Genomic DNA, 16314 nt, shown 5'->3' with positions numbered 1-16314 from the left:
TGGGGCTCCATTCCTGCCTGCTCTGCCCCGGCCCCTCCTCCTCCCCCCCCCCGGGTCATTCTTGACAGGCAATTGGCTAGTTCTTATCCAAGATTTAAACCACTGAGAAGTAAAATATTCCCTCCCTTCTTCTCTTACAAAAATAAATTTAAACTGAGAAGGGTGGAATCTGAATCCCTTGAGGGTCTTATCTAAACCTGAGGAAACAGAAATTCAAGAAACTCTTCTCTTATTAAAATATCTTGAAGTTGAATGGGTTGCTTTACAAAAAGTCAGTGTGCCACTCTCCTTAACTGTCATTATAGCAATAAAAGGCGTTGTCTTTCCTGATAAGGACATACCTGCACTGGACACACAAAATGAGGGCACAGTGTTACATGCATCTGTACTGTGCTTGATACAGAGTCAAGACACACACCAGTTTGCGCCATTAATTTCTTAGCTGTGACTGACTGTCACTAAACACAGTACATGGTAGAGGGTGATATTGTTATTCATCAGCAGCTATGCAAATGCATTGTAAAGATGTCCCAAGTGGTGGGGTGGTCCAAATACAGGGATCAGTGTAAGAAAGGTGTAGATCATGCCTTGGTCAATTGTCCTCAATGGTGAAGTTATGTTAAATTGGGCAGCTCATTCCCACCAGTGAAATAAACTAAAAAATTCAGCTGGGATTGTCTCTTGCGGGATCCACGTAGTGGCCTCAGTTTTTGGAATTGTTTGAATTCACTTACCTATCTCCTTTAGTCCCTTGACTAGTCCTTGGTCCTAGTATGGCTCTTTCCAGACTTATTGAATTAGTATTATTCAATCATTTAAGCCTCTTTTGCGAAGTCTAGCTAGTGTTAATGTGGGATTTCCTGGTGGACAATAGCAGATTGGAAGATCTGGAGACTATCTTCAATTTATCCAAAGAACGCGTATGACACAGATGGCAGGAATACCTCATGTTGCTTACGTAAGTCAACTTTGTTCTCAGACATGCCTCTGGTTTGCTTTCCTTGTCTTTTCAACATGCAGCTTGATTTAAAAAAAAATGATTATGGCTTTTGTGCAGTGGGATTTTGTCTGAGAGTCCACTAGCTCACACTGAAGAATCAATCTGATACCTTTCAAATGATAGCAAATTTATTCTCCCTCACTGTTGACCCAAATTGGATTCATAAAAGTCATCGAACTACTGAAGGTTTTATAGAACATAATTAGTCATTAGAAACATATAGGTTGTTTCTCTAAAGAACCTGTGCTCCTCAATCACAATTGTTCTGTGATGTTTGGCAGACTAGATGTCTTGGCAATAATGTCTATGCAGTATTGCCAACTCGCTAAAAATCATGAGAGTTGGCAGTACTGTACTGGAAATTCCTTTTCATCAACACCAAAGAATGAGATGACAGTTCTGAAATACTGTTTGAAGCATTTTGTTTGAGTTATTTGCCTAACTGTTGGTACTGCAGTATAACCAGGGTAAGAGGAATATTTTGAAGTAGGCACTTGGTCTTATTTCAGACATGAAAGATCTCCCTTTTGACTCCAGAATTTTTTTTTTTGCTACTCGTCATCTTATTTAGTGAACACAGGCAGAAATGAAGCACATGAATCATTTGTATTATGCTAACAGTATCTTTTCAACACAACAAATGTATCTAGTTTTAAAGGCCTTTGGAGAATAGTTTCCATTTTCTGTAAAATCCAGAGTTTTCTGTTTCACAGGGAGGGTTGTGGAGTAATCCGTCTTGAGAAGATGACTTTATTGCTTTGTAAGGGTCACTTGTGGTTAGCTATTGACTGAATTAATGTTTTCTTAGTCCAAGGCGAGTGTTATGAAAGAGCAAGCTCACCACAGTATGGTGTATATCTAAAACCCTGAGTAAACCCAACCGAGTTGTAAATAATCAGGGTTCAAATTTACTTTTGTCATGGGACTGGGTAAGAATTTTTCTCTAGCAAGAAATTGTGTTCTAATTAAAGACGTCTGAATAGAATGACATTGTGTTACAACAAAGGTACCAAAACTTTGTGTCACCAAAGCTTGATGTTGGACTCGCATAACATGGAACTGACTTGTGGCTACATCCATCCAGTAGCTTAATAAGGACACCAGCTACAGCTGTGCTGCTGGACAGGCTACCACAGCCCATGCGTGGCTGTTGCCCAGACTGCTTAAGCTTGCCCAGTTATACCTCGGTTTCCATCTTTAATTCACTGACCACGGATCCCATTTGACATTGATCCTTTCTGCTCTGAGTGGCCAGGGTGCATACTAAGATGTATAGTCTCCATGGGGACTGTACTCCATAGTAAAGATGCATACAGTTGCCAATATGTTTTAGAACACAAGGAGCTGTGGTATGGATGCCTGTGAAATATTCTTAATTTGAATGATTGCTATTTAGTTTTCACTTGATATTGGAAGATGAATATCAGGGTTGACTTCAGATATTGACATGAGTCCTTATTAATTTGTTGAATTTTAAATATTACCATAAAGAGTGTGTTTTTTATTCTTTTGAAAAAGGGACAGCTCATGTTAGTGCTAATGAAGAAATAATGCCCTGGTACGTTAAAGACTTGGTCAACATAAGATGCACTAAAATTGCAAAAGAGTGTTCTTTATTTGGTTTTTCTTAGTCTGCTGAGCCCAGTTAGCATCCCCTCCCCCCCCCCCCCCCCCCCCCCATAAGTGTGGGTCCAAGTTTTAAAAGTTGTAAGTTCAGAACTGGGAGAGTGGTTCAGGCCTGTCTAACTTGGGCCTGTCTTGCTGTGCTTTAGCATAGGATTTAACAGGGGCTTGTTCTAGATCAGTGGCTCAGTCAGGGAAATCCACCAGAACTCGGCTGAATTTGTCGTCACCCCAAATGAGAATCGCTGTCGTAGTAAGTTAGGCTCTTCAGTTTTAAGCAGTTCCCCAAACAAAGCTTTACCTGTCTTGCTCTCCATGCAAAGGCCTACATTGGAGCACCTTTGAAACAAAGGCACAGCCTTTTTTCTTTGTTGATTTAAAATAAGACTGTGGTTCTGTGTTTTATTTATAAAAAGAATCTGTAAAACGTAGGATTGTGTTTGTAAATTATACAGCTACAGACTTTTTCGATTAAAATTTCAAAGCTGCAATGTCAGTACCAGCCGGTGTCATTTTAGGTGTCTTATTATCCATACCCACTTTAATCAAAATCATGCTGTGGTGCAGTGATTGTGTACACCACTAACCAGGTTCTTTATGTAGCAGGTTTCTTCCATGGATCACATAGATGTATTTTTAAAACAGCAATTAAAAGGGAAAAGAAAGAGACAATTTCCCTTCACCCCCAAGCTACCTGAATCAGTGGTTCTTAACTGGAGTGCTGTCACTGCCATAATAGCCAAGTAGAACTGCCCCATGAGCCTCCTATAGAGCCAGATCAGAAAGTGGCTGTGGCAGAAAGGGCCTCCTCTTGCTGCCTCTCTTCTAAGTCTGATCGCATGCAGTGTCTTTCAGAAATAGAGGCATATGGTGTGGGTGGAACTATGTAAACCTACATCTCCTGCAGCCTCTGCATTTTCCAGTGGATAAAGTCGAATGCTTTTGCAAGGAGCACCATTTCAATCCGGTAACATTTTATTGGCAGTTGTGATAGACTGAATGAACCTGAACTTGTCAGATATTGGAAGCTAAGAGTAAGGATGAAAAACCAGAATGGAATCCCATGCACTATAAATACAAGCCAAGCAGCTATGGTTGAATACTTGGTGAGTACTTCACTGTAAATGCTGTAAGAATGACAAAGCTTCATTGAGTGCGACTGTTGCTGCTGAGCTGATAGACAGAAATGAAAGAGTAGAGGAGGAATATCTTACTGGCTTAAACTTTTTTGAGTCTTGCCAAAGCCTAGGTGCTGGTCAGGTCAAAGAGGGTGCTATTGGGAGTCATTCTTCGCTGCCTTTTATCCCTCTCTGGCAGGCTTTGGTGATTCTTTGGTGATTCTCCAATCCAGGGGTCATTGACCTCGAGGGACGTTCGTCTTGGTAGCTGCTGGATAGCAGCTTTCAGCCCCAGGGGTCACGTCTGTATGTACATGCAGTCTCAGGAGTCCGTTGATGAATTTTGATTGATTCACTGCCGTGATGAATAGAGCTCTGGAAGTGGTTGATTAGGGGATATTTCAGCCCCAATGGTCTGTTTCCAGCTTTGATTAGTTCAAATGGGGACTTCTGTACCTTTTTAACAATGAAGTTTCTGGGAATTCCTGGCTCTTTATTGATTATTTCCTCTCCTTGGTCTCCAATTTTGTAGGTGTTAATTTCTGCTCATTAACATACTTATCCAGATTAGCTACTGTGTTACACAGTCAACCATGATTCTTTCAGGGACCTGCTCCATACAGAGATTCCGGCTCTTGCTAACATTATTACATGGTACAACTTACTTTTAAACTTAAAGTACATTTGTAAAAGCATCTACAAGCTCTATTTTCATGACAAATACACATTATATAAAAATAATAATGATATGATAAAAGAAAGAGAGAGAGGAAGGTAGAAAAGAGAGAGCATCCCCAAAAGGGGGCAAATACTAAAAGAGGGGCTTTTGCCATATAGAAGAGCTTCACATTTGGGGGGGGGGGGGGGCAGACAAAAGGGTTTCTTGCTACAACTCCACAGTTTCTAGATTGACAGCTATGCCTAGAAGTTATCAACTGTAAAATGACCATTGGCAAGTTTGTGACTATTCAGAAAGACAGAAGTGCTTGGAAACAAACCACTTTAGTGCTTTGTAAGTCACTGTTCTAAGCTGGTGAATTCATTCTATGTGCTTAGCTTCAAACACAAGCAATACTTCAAAAGGTAGTCAGGTACACACAATTCAGAATGAGCTTAAAGAAGCACTCACAACATAGTCGGGGGGGTTATTTGTTTTGTGTGTTTTTGTCTTTTTTTTTTTTACTAGACTGTTTCATAGCTCATGTTGCAAACTTGTCTAATACAGTGTACATGATCTCCTTTGAACCTCAGTCTAAGCAACTACCATTCTGGAGAGGCAGTGGTCTGTCTGTTGTTAATGTTGTAACTAGTTCAGTTTTATAAAACCTGCATAGGGGTGCACCAATTAAACACTTTTTTGGCTGATACTGATGGCCCATTTATTAACCAGCCATATTAGCCAATACCAATCTGATAACCGATATGTAGCCCAGCAGCTTGGTGATCAGTGTCTGGCTGATAACTCTGTGGGGAGTAAGGGGTGAGTGCAGGTCGAGGTCTCCACAGTGAGGTAGGGAGTGGGGAGAGGTAGGCTCTGCCCAGCTGGGGCGGGGTGCGGGACAGCCACGGGCAGCATATTGGGGGCGGGGGGTAGGGAGCAGGGTAGCTCCCCGCTGCTGCTCACACCCTTGGGGGAGGCATGGGGGACATGTGCCCCCATGGATTTTTGCACGGGGCAAGGGTAGACTGCCCCCTGTAGGCTTGGAGCTCGAGGTTGTGCTGGCCTGTTTCTGGCAGCGGGTTGGGCCAGGGGTGGGCAGTGGTGACACTGGGAGCGGGGGCTATGGTGATTTTTTTTTTTTTTTTTTGAGGTGGCTGCTGCTCACCCCGTAACACCCCCCCCCCCACTTGCCCCCCAAGCACTGCCTCAGCCCGGCCCAGTCCTGCTGCTGGGAAGAGGCCGGTGTATCCCCTGGCCCCAAGCCCGGGGCGGGCAGCCTGCCTTCGCCCTGCATACAAATCCAGGGGACACATACCCCTCCCCAATGCCTCCCTGGGGATACTCCGACGTGCCTCAATGTGCAGCAGAGGGTCTGGCTGGGCATGAGGGTGTTCCAGTGTGGGCTTAGCTGGCAGGCAGCCCCTGCATTGAAACACCCTTGTGCCTGAGCCAGCTAGGTCAGCAGCTACATGTGCAATGCTGCAGGGTAAAAAACTCCAAAGCAGGATAGTACTTATATTTACCCTGCTGCAGGGTTTATTAGTTTACCCTGCTGTGAGGTTTAATAGCTCTGCATATGTAGACATGGATACTTTTACTGTGGAGCTAATTAGTTTATTCTGTAGTAAGTCTCATATAGGTAAGCAGATTTTTGTTTTCTGAGTGAATCTTTCCTTTCCATATGGGAGCTGAATTACTGTTTTAGAATAGTTATGAAATTAATGAAAAGAGAGTACTGTACTTCGGTATTTAACAAGCGGGTAGTATGGGGAGCTTCACAACTGATGCTCTGAAAATGTCAGCAGAGCATGGTCGCCATTTTAGACTTGACAAATGTAGCTCAGGGAAGAGAGGGGCTTATCAGGGCAACTAGTTTGTGTCTCTTCCGAGTGGAGCTGGTGTGGCACAGGCATCTGATCTATTACTTTAATAAACCAGAAAAATCAATTCCCCCAACAGCTATTGTGGTTTTTTGTTTGTTAAATTTAAAGGTCTGTCTTACTGTGCGAGCACCAAACACACTTCCTCTCCAAGTGGGTTTAGATCAACTGCAGCAAAGAAGAGTTACGCTGTTGCTTTCAAGGGGACAGTTACATGCTCCAAGCATCTGTAACTGTGCAAGTTGCAGTGCTGTGCCCACAGGGCAATCTTAAACTGATTCTTTCTCCTGTGATGGGTTCTCAGAAAGGTTATGAGCTGCTTGAGGAAACATTTCTTTCTCTTTCCTCTTGCATGCAGGAGTCTTGTTGAAAGAAGGAACCTGTTAAAAAGCACAGTCATTTTGCAATTGAGAGGAATGCTGCAACAGCATTTCTTGGGACAGACTCTGAAGCCCTTGAAAATCTTAGCTTTTGATCTCTCTCTTGTAATTTAACACTAACTTTTCTCATCTTAGAAGCTATTAATAAAAAAAAAATTGTACTTGAAAACTCATTGGGCAGCAGGTGTCTTCAGAGAAACATGAGCATTGTTAAATTTGTTGAAATGCTGTGTTAGAATACAAAATTTTCTGTGACATTTGCCAAGGGGCTTGGTTGGTAAAAAGAGGTGGGCATTTCTTTTTGATAAATGGGTCTAAATCAAGGTACACAAAATTAAATCATCTTTGAAAATCTTGACCATAATTAATATTATCCAGTGAATCAAAATGCTGGTTATTAGTTTCCAAATTAGAACAGCCCTGTGGTACCAGAAGGCATCTGCTACTTGTAATTAAAACAGAAGTCTGGATTTGGATGTTTTCAGTCACTTTAACTAGGTCTGAGATTCCAGGTGCGTCCAAGAGATGTCTGCTTATGTGGAAAGTACTGATGTGATTGTTCTTTACCATTCTTTCTTAATGGCAAGAATGCATTGGAAGAAGAATAGAAATTGAAGTGTAGATGAGGTAAAACATTCATGATCTTTAAGATTATAGAACCTCTGAAATAGTATATGTTGTTTTTTACTTGCAGTGACCTAATGTACTTTATTGAAGGTGCTTTGTCAGAAGTACTGGGTAACCATGAAAATGCTGGCTATCAGGTTGCATAGATCCAAGGCCTGGGGTGCTCCATCTTTTTGCCTGATGGGCTGGATGGGCAGTGCCCACTCCACCTGCGGGCTGGATTTGCCTGGTGGTCCTGAACTAGCACCTGGGGTGGGTACTGCGAGGCAGAGAAGGGGTGGGAAGCTCATCCCTAACTTCTCCCTGCAGGAGAAGGGGGTTTACCCGGTCCTGACCCATCACGTTTGGCTTGGTGTTTGGGAATTTGGCAGCAGGGGAGGGTGGCTCTATTAATTGCCACTGCTCCCCTGCCACCAAATTTCCCTACTCATGGGGAGCCTTGGAGGCCAGATGCCATGGCTCCACAGGCCACATGGCCTGTAGATCAGAGGTTGAGCACCCCTGATCTATAGGATTAACATTCTCTGATGAGCATGCTAGAGTGGGCATGGAGCAAGGATGAATTGGCATGCTGCACACATTCATGGTGTGTACTGTAGTAAATAGATGACAGGGCTTTGTTTTAAAAGCCTGGAAGTCTAGAGGCACAAGAATTGTTTCACTTTGGAGAATAAAATCTGCATATTGGATTTAAACCCAATTACTGAAGGAAGACTTATTTGAAAAGCTGCTGAGAAATTGCTAGCTGCACGTTTGAAACTTGGATAACTGCTAGTGCAGTGGGGACCACGCTTTTAGGCAGGTATGCGAAAAAGTAAGCCCTGTGCCTGCCCTGAGCATCACTCCAATCCCCTTCCTTGCTTGCCTGCTGCTCTGTTACTCTGCTTTCTGCTCCCTGCCCTGTGCTGTCTGCTTCTTCTGCAGTCTGTCACATGCCACACATAGAGACTGCCTGTGCCACTTGTGGTATACATGGCACAGGTTGGCCACCCCTTGTGCTGCTGGATCTGCCTGAGGGAAGATGCATGTAGAGTGATTAAGAAGGCATCCTTGTTTAAGAAGGGCATGTAAATGCATGGTTAATTCCCACTGAAGTTCTAATAAAGTGAAACATGATTCAAATTGGTGTCAGAGACTGTATAGATATATGGTACTCTAGGACAGGTTTGTCAAAGATATGGCTCATAGGCCCTGTGTCTCGAGTTGATGTACATGGTTTGCACTGGACTGGTTCCATGTGCAGGACCTGGGACATGCCCTATATGGGGCATCCTCTTCAGGACCCACATTGCACACAGCACCCATGTAGAGCCAATCTCCTCTGCCACCCAGGTGCCAGATCCAGCACCTGTGGCTCCTCTTCCAGTCGGTCCAGGACCTGCATTGCACACAGTGCCTATTCTGGCTGATTTGGGATGGGCACTGCATGCAGTATGGTTTCTAGAACAAGCTCTGGTTCTGGCATGCAGCCAGGGGGGCTGCAGAGGTCTCCTGTATGCCAGATCCAGTGCCCACTCCAACCAATCCAGGACCACCACAGCCACATGCAGTGTGAGAACAGCCAGAGTGAGCACTCCAGTTCCTGGGGGGTGAGGACAGCATGTGGGCCCAGTCTGGCTAGTGGGGCTGGTCCTGTGTCATTATCTGGCCTGTGGATGAGTCCCACATCAGTCTTCTGGCCTTTGGGGGTCAGGTGAGTTTGACATCTCTGCTATTGGAGAATATTTAAAAAGGTGTGAAATCCTGATTGAGTTGAAGTTGGTGGGAAGTTTGCCATTGATTTCTGGGGGGGGGGGGGGGGGGGGGGGGGGGGTGTCAAGATTTCCTCCCTAATCCAGGATCCACTGACATTGGAGTGGGGGGAAGGAGGAGAGACACAACTCCAGTGGGATCTGGATCCAGCCTGTGGAGAACCAAATGACTCTGCCAGTGACTGGTCTTGTTAGTGTCCTAGGAGTTTTGTTCTTGTCATGAGGGGCTTTGTTCCCCATACTGATTAGGGGAGAAAAACCTCATCTTTTGTTTGAGTAAATATGGTACTAACATCTAGAAGCTTAAATGAGACACCACCTGCATAGAGGTTGCTAGGTTTTGACATTTAAAGCAAATTGGCCCTTGCTTGGTAAAGAGAGCCTTACTTTGCTGTTTACAAACTGCTTGTTCTCTTTCAATATTAACACATGGCAGCTACGCAAAGTTTTATTAATTATTTATCTACTTCTGAATGCTAATAGATAGAATTGCACTCTATGAATAAACACCCCTCCCCCCAAATTATTACCGTTCATCCTTCTGATTAATTCCACATCTCCTCAGATGGATATTGGTGGATGCTGCTTTAGCTAGTCTAGATACAGGCAAGAGAGGCAATAGCATTTTCAGTTTTAGTAGTTTTAAGTTGAAAAATCAACATGTTGTATTTGTTTTCATGTTTTGGGGTTTGGAGAGAATTTTACCAGTTGGCTGCAGCTTTGGTACAGAGGTAAGGTGGAAGCCACTGTTGAAAACAAGCATTTATGCTACAAGAACCGATGTTCTGCTCTGATGTTGTAACCCGTTGGTTAGTCACTCGGTGTGTTACATGTCCCCATTGCAAAGAGGATGCCTGCAGCTACTAGCCCAGAGGTCTCTAAAACAAGCTGTAGACATTCTTGTGTTTTACCTACAAAGCTCTCTGATTCAGTCCTCAGTTCTAGGAAAAATGGTGATGGTCACTGCTATGTTACTGGGAGAGCGAGGAGACGAGCAAGAAAAGGTTGTAATTAATATATATATTCTGTCAATGTTTGCAATTTACTGTTTTCCAGTATCACATTTTAATCAGAACTTTGCTTGGTTTGTACTGCCATGCTGAAGGAAACGAATGCAATCGGGAACAGAAAATTCAGAGAGGGTAGGGGAAAAGAGAACGCTTCTTTCAGAGAATGCCTAAGCTGTTCACAGGAAAATCAAGAAGAAAAATGGCAACAGTAAGAGTACAGGCACTGAGATCCAAGCATCCTACTTCCAGATGCATTCAACTTGAATATTCAGTATTCTTGACTTCAGATGCATTACTCAATGCATAAAATGAAGCATGAGCACAAGTGTTTATTGGAGAGGATTTGGGGTATAGCAACAGAGCTACCCAAATACAGAAACTCCTGAATTTGGGTAAAAATTTAATCCTGAGTGAAACCTGTTTTCTGTCTGTTCCCTCTCAGAACCTTAGAGCCAAAAAATTCTTCAGGGAAATTTTCTGATTTGTATTAAAATCTAGTTCCAGAGTCTCTTCCTCAGTAGAAACCTATTGGGAAAAGGGCTAGAAAAGAAAACCAAGAGTTAGATAAAGTAGTTAGTTACAATACAAATTCATCAGTTCTAAAAGGTTTTTATATAAGTTCAAGCATTATCTACAGCTAGAATGTAACCTTAATATACAATATTTCCCTCTCGTGCAACAGGTCAACCTTGTGTATTTGTTCACAAAGGATAAAGCATTCACTAGAGTGAACAGAACACTACAAAAAGAGAATAGAAATTCCTCCCATTGATGATTTTGTATGGGATTTTCTTTTCCCCAATTGAATAGGAAACCTGGTACCAAGAACTTTATAACTTTTGTTTCTGCACTTTGTCCAGTTACAGTATTCCTTCAAAACATTTAATAAAATCTTGTGTGCGTCCATTGTATCCCAGCAGCCAACCTCCAGTATTTTTAAGCAGAGGATAGTTACTGCATTTTTATTGTATAAAAATAGACCTTCAACCTAAAATAATCAAATTTTAATTGTGTAACTAATTTTTTTTTAGTAACTCAAGATGCATGAAGAGAAAAGGATGCTTTACTTTCAGATTGGGTACAAGTCAGCCCTGTAAATAGGGCCAGCATAAGTAAGTTCTTTCAATAAGTCCTTCTCAGTCTTATTTTGAAAACCTAAATTGTATTTAAAGGATGCATAACTTTATGCTAACTTAACGGGGAACAAATGTCACCCTTGGTCTTCTAATGTGAGAGCAAACCAGTGAAATAGAGTCAAAGATTGTAAGTTTAAAGAGGCTAGAATGTACCCAAAGTTAAATAACTGGAAGCCAAAACATTACCTAAAGAAACACACACTAGGGATGAAGAAAGTCTAAGAGCTGAACAAGGAAATTAAAAAAAAAAATTTGATTGAAGGTACAGATACAGAATATCTAGGACGGATTTGGCTGAGAGAACTTTTATAGTTGATCTTGAGTGAAGAATATTGGAAGTAAGCATGCTCTCATTCATTATCTTCTGGTCTAAATGCCATCCACCTACTACTTAAGTTCACTGAGGTGTCCAAGGTCAGCCCTCTCTCACCTGCTCTAGCCTCTAAAAAAAAAAAAAAAAAAAAAAAAAAAAAATTAGAAGTGGGTGAGCCCTTCTACTCCTTGCCACAAGTTGACACACTGATATTTTTAGTGATATAAGGGGTTGAATTGGGGTTGTGCTTAGCTGCATAAGTGCACTTAGGTGGCATAAGACCTGAAGGTTAAACTCTAAGGGTCTTTCTTACACAGGGAAGGGTTCTTCACCAGCATCATCTCTTTGAATTTGAGGAACTGTTCAGCACTTTACAAAAGCAAAACTTAACCCTGAGAGAGGACTGATTCAGCCCAAGAAAACTCATTCTATTGTGTCTATTGCTGTCTTCCTCCTATTGTTAGAAATGTACCCTGCTTTCTTCCTAGGAATATTCATGGACACTTCTGTTGATCTCTTCTCTCTGGGATATGTGCTTTTTTTGTGAAACTCAATAAAACATTAACATTTTAAACAAAAATAGGCTGGCACCATCCATTTGAAATTCAGAAACAAGTATGTACAAAAATGTAGGAACAGCTGACAGATACTTAACATTGATTGCTATTCAGTGCCAAGTGTTTCTCTTGCATGTTCGTCAAGCAAATGGTATTATTTAGTTTTGTGTAACCTGTACCTTTTTGAGGTTGCAGTTATAAAATCCTGATGCAAGTCAAATATTTCCCATGTATTTACAGTCTCCCTCCCCCACCCCCAGCATATATTGTAATGAAGTCTTAGAATCCACTCTAGAGATTGGTCTTTAACTAGGTCTGAGGCTTCATTGTGCTTCCTCAGAGATAAATCTATTGATAGTTTTAGATCATGCCTGTCTTTCAAACACAGTGCCTTCAGCCTCATCCAATCAGATAATTTTGCTGTGACTCCTGTCTCCATCTCTGATCCTGCTATATATAGTTGGATCTGACCCACCCTCCCGAATGAATTTTGTCCTGAAGCTCACCCCAGATTAAGTGTGGGCAAGGAGGAGAGGGAGAACATGAGTTATACCTGTTTCCACAGGTATCGGTTGTAGCTGTGTTGGCCTAAGAACATAGGCAGACAAGATTCTTTGGGTAAATCTGATTTATTTATTTATTTAATTTTGATTTTTTTAGACCAACTAAAGTAGCTGGAAAAATAAATCTTTGCAAGCTTTTGGGTACAAACCCCCTTCAGGCTGAGGAAGCATCTGCATTTGTTCCTAGTTCCATGGACATGCCACTGAGACCACATCTCATTTGCAACATAGGATGTTTTACAAAATATATGTGCTTGGAACACATGCTTCTTGGCTGTTGCAAATCTGACCATTTGGAGCTAATTGTAGCTCCCTATGGAAGCAGTAGCCTTATGCAAATTAATGTTTTATGGGTGTCTGCTGCCTTGCATATTCCTTCATGAAAAAAATTAACCCTGGATACATCTATCATATTCACACAATCGCCTGTCTTAAGGTTTTTCAAATGTTGTTAGTTTAAATTCACTGTTTGTACCATGCAGTGCACTTAGACCCTTTTGTGTGGCATTGAAGCTCTGCTGTTGCACCATTCATGACAGCAGAGTTACTGGTGACATAGCTTTTAGATCACCTCTGAGAGGGACCCGGTGCCAGAGGGTCCCTCTCAGAGGCTGTTTGCACCCAATGGACTTTCACTCCATTGGGTGCAAACAGAATTTTAAAGGGTAGGAATAATGAAATGGTGGTCTGGGTGAATTAAAAAAAAAAAACAATGAGATGACTCAAAATAGAGGGAGAGGAGAAAATTAAGGTTTTGTGTTATTCAGTGCACCCAGAAGATGAGTTTTTTTTAGATTGGCAGTTCAGTAAGAAATTAGTCTTTAACTTTAAACCTATGGCTAATTTATTCTACATGAATTGGTCTCTGCTGTCATGCTCATATAAGTGTCTTGAACATCATACTGTTAAATATACATGCAGACTGCTTCTAAATATACACACAGACTTCTATATAACTAATTCCCTCAATGCTTCTGTGTCCCGCTTCTGTGCAATCCCAGTCTTACAGATGGGGCTGAATAGAAGCAGAAATGTTAAAAGATTTAGCCAAAGCCACAGAGGCTCAGTGGCAGAGTAGGACTGAAAACACCATTCCTGTGTTCAGATTGCAGCTTGTTTTCAAATGTTCTCCTTCTGTTCAGCTCAAATTTAGAGTGACACCAGTGGCAACCATAGTGCTTTTAATTTGCTTGTGGAACTTATTTTCAGTCTTGGCAGATGAAATTTAATGTATCTAATGATATTTAAAACTGGTATTTGTTGAGGGAAGTAGCCTTATGCAAATGAATGCTTTATGGGTGCTGTATAGAAAAAATGTAACCCTGGGTGCATCTCCTGTCAAATATCAGGCTAAAGTCTCTTTGCTAGCTCTGCTGCTTTCTGTAGAAGTTGATCTCTGACCAGTCTCACTGTTCTAAAGAAAAATTTCCTTACAGAGACTGATGCCTGATTTGTCTGATGAATCACTAGCACTAACATTGCTTTAGGTATGCAATCATGGAAGCTACTGAAGATGTTTGTGACTGTGAGAAGCAGGATGAAATGGGAAGATGCATTGGGAAACTGAGCCCCCTCCATGAAGATCAGCTACTTTGTGCTGAAAGTTTACTTCTACGGTATGAAGGTTTCTGGCTCTGGCAGGCTTCACTATTCCTTTCCCGAAGCTGTTGGCCCAGAACAAAGTCAGAATTGCTTTCAAATTGTTGGAAGAAAACCCGCAATGAGATCTGGGAAATGGGCTTCCATTCAGATCACCAAATAGTTTTAAAAAGCTATTTGTTTCTTTTAGTTCTTGTTTGACTCTGGTGTAGAGAATAATCAACTCCATGGAGTTCTTCTGATTGAAGACTGCTCCAGGCACCTGCAGGCAGAAAGCTTTCCAGCGGCTTGGACTTCATGGCTAGGTACCGAAGTTGCGCATAACCCAGTTTAAGTGATCAGAAATGGGTTTAAACCTGTAACAGAACAGAAGTTCAGTGCACATAAAGCAGTTTCAAAATGGCTGAAGCTGCTTTAAGATAAATCTGGTTGAATGTAGTATCAGACTAAACTGATTTAGGTCAAACTGGTTTATGAAACTTCTATCTCAGACCCCTTCCTTGTTCAAGTTAAATTACAGCCCCCCAGCATCCCTGGATACCTTGCAGCCCTGGGCAGGGCTGTGCTGTCTGCTCTAGAACAGGGTTCATCCACCCCTTTGCTCCCTAGCTGAAGCAGCGAGGGCTGGCTAACAAGGGGATGGGGGTGGGCAACCTGGCTGGGGACCACAGCCCGATCTGCTTGGGGGGGGGGGGGAAGGTAGCCCCTGCCAGACCTTTCCCCGATGTGGTATGGGTGGGCAGGCTCAGGCGAAGGGGTAGGAGGAAAACCCCCCTCTCCCACCAGCATGGGACCCCAGCTGGGGTCTGCTTGGCAGGGGGCTAGCAGGAGACCAGGAAACTCCACCCCCTCCCACCTCTGGCAGAGAGAGACGGAGGCAAGCAGTTGATAAGGGGAGTAGGAGAAGGCATAATTCCCTTCAACTCCCCCAAGCCATGGGGGATGGGGCTGAGGCTGGGGAACTGGGGCTGGAGAGACTGGTCCCCTACCACCTGTGAGCACAAGGCCAAGCCCTGTAGGACCAGACTGAGAGAAGGGAGGTGTTGGCAAAGATGTGGCATAATCATTACATTATGTGCTGGAGACAGAGCTAAGGGAACAGGAGAGGATTGAGTTGGTGTGACCAAAGAATGCAGAGAACTACATTTACATTACAAAGCAGAACCTGTAAAAGGTGGGAGATGGGAATACTTAAGCAGCGACAAAAGACCCTGAATTCATGAGTCATGCGGAAGGTGCTAGAGGTGACAAACATACTAATGTCAAGGCACCCGAGGAGGAGAAGGGGATGCAAGTGTGCCTGTAAAAACCCAAATAGAGATGAGGCCTATGAGATCTCTACTCCAACACCTAAGACTACCTGCTGCTTCCCCAGAAAGGACTTTCTGGATACCTGGCTGCAAGGAGATACTCTGCCCTCAGGATTATGTGAGATATTTGTCCAAGGTTTTCTCTTGTCTTTTTGGTTTATTACCTTCCATTTTAAGTTGGACTAAGCTGTGTGTGCTCTCACTGTGTTTTACTGGGCTGTATCTTAGGTTAGGTGAAGATTTTTGGTGGTTCTTGATTGAGGTTACAGATTGTTGTGTTCAATACATGCTCGCTTCAGAGAGAGGACTATTCTTGTTCAAGCTTCTATGAATGAAATGCCACTACCTTTTTCCCCCACCTTTTGTCCTCCCTCAGCCTGGCAGGGGCTGCCCTCCCTACACCTCAAGTGGGGAATGGATGTGGGGGCCGAAGTCTTGCAGCCACTGTTTCCCACACCCAGGCAGACCCGGGCTGGGGTCCTGTGTGGGCCAGGGAGGGGACTTAAACCCTCACCCTCCACTGTGCTAGCCCAGGCTGGAGCCTGGCCATGCCCCTTCTCCTCAGTAGGGAGGAGGGAAAAGCCTTGGTGCTTCAGTCCCTTCCCTTTGGCAGTGGCTGGCAAGCATGCTGTAACACCCCCCGGCTTCTGGCCTGAGCCACTGCAGGCATGTAGCTGCATTTCTTGAATCAAAAGTGAATGTCTGTTCACTAGCTTCTCAGTTTAATTCTGCATCTTTGATTCAGTCTTTGCAGTTTAGTCTATTCAGCCTCAGGCTTTTTGACTG

At 43.0% G+C, this 16314-nt stretch overlaps 1 protein-coding gene across 3 annotated transcripts in view; it reads left to right on the top strand.

The window, feature by feature from the left end:
* KIAA0930 (KIAA0930 ortholog) overlaps positions 1–16314 on the top strand; it is a 146558-nt gene that overhangs the window by 12857 nt on the left and 117387 nt on the right. Inside the window, exon 2 of one of the 3 annotated variants that reach the window (XM_019482275.2) lies at positions 11082–11162. The exons of the other annotated variants lie outside the window; for them this stretch is intronic. The gene's annotated coding sequence lies outside the window, so the exon portion shown is untranslated. The remainder of the gene's footprint in view (positions 1–11081; positions 11163–16314) is intronic. 3 annotated transcript variants of the gene reach the window in all.

The sequence above is a fragment of the Alligator mississippiensis genome, chromosome 4 (genome assembly GCF_030867095.1).
Source record: "Alligator mississippiensis isolate rAllMis1 chromosome 4, rAllMis1, whole genome shotgun sequence".
Lineage (NCBI taxonomy): Eukaryota > Metazoa > Chordata > Crocodylia > Alligatoridae > Alligator > Alligator mississippiensis.
The sequence above is the reverse complement of the archived record's forward strand: the minus strand, read 5'-3'. Positions and strand labels throughout refer to the sequence as shown.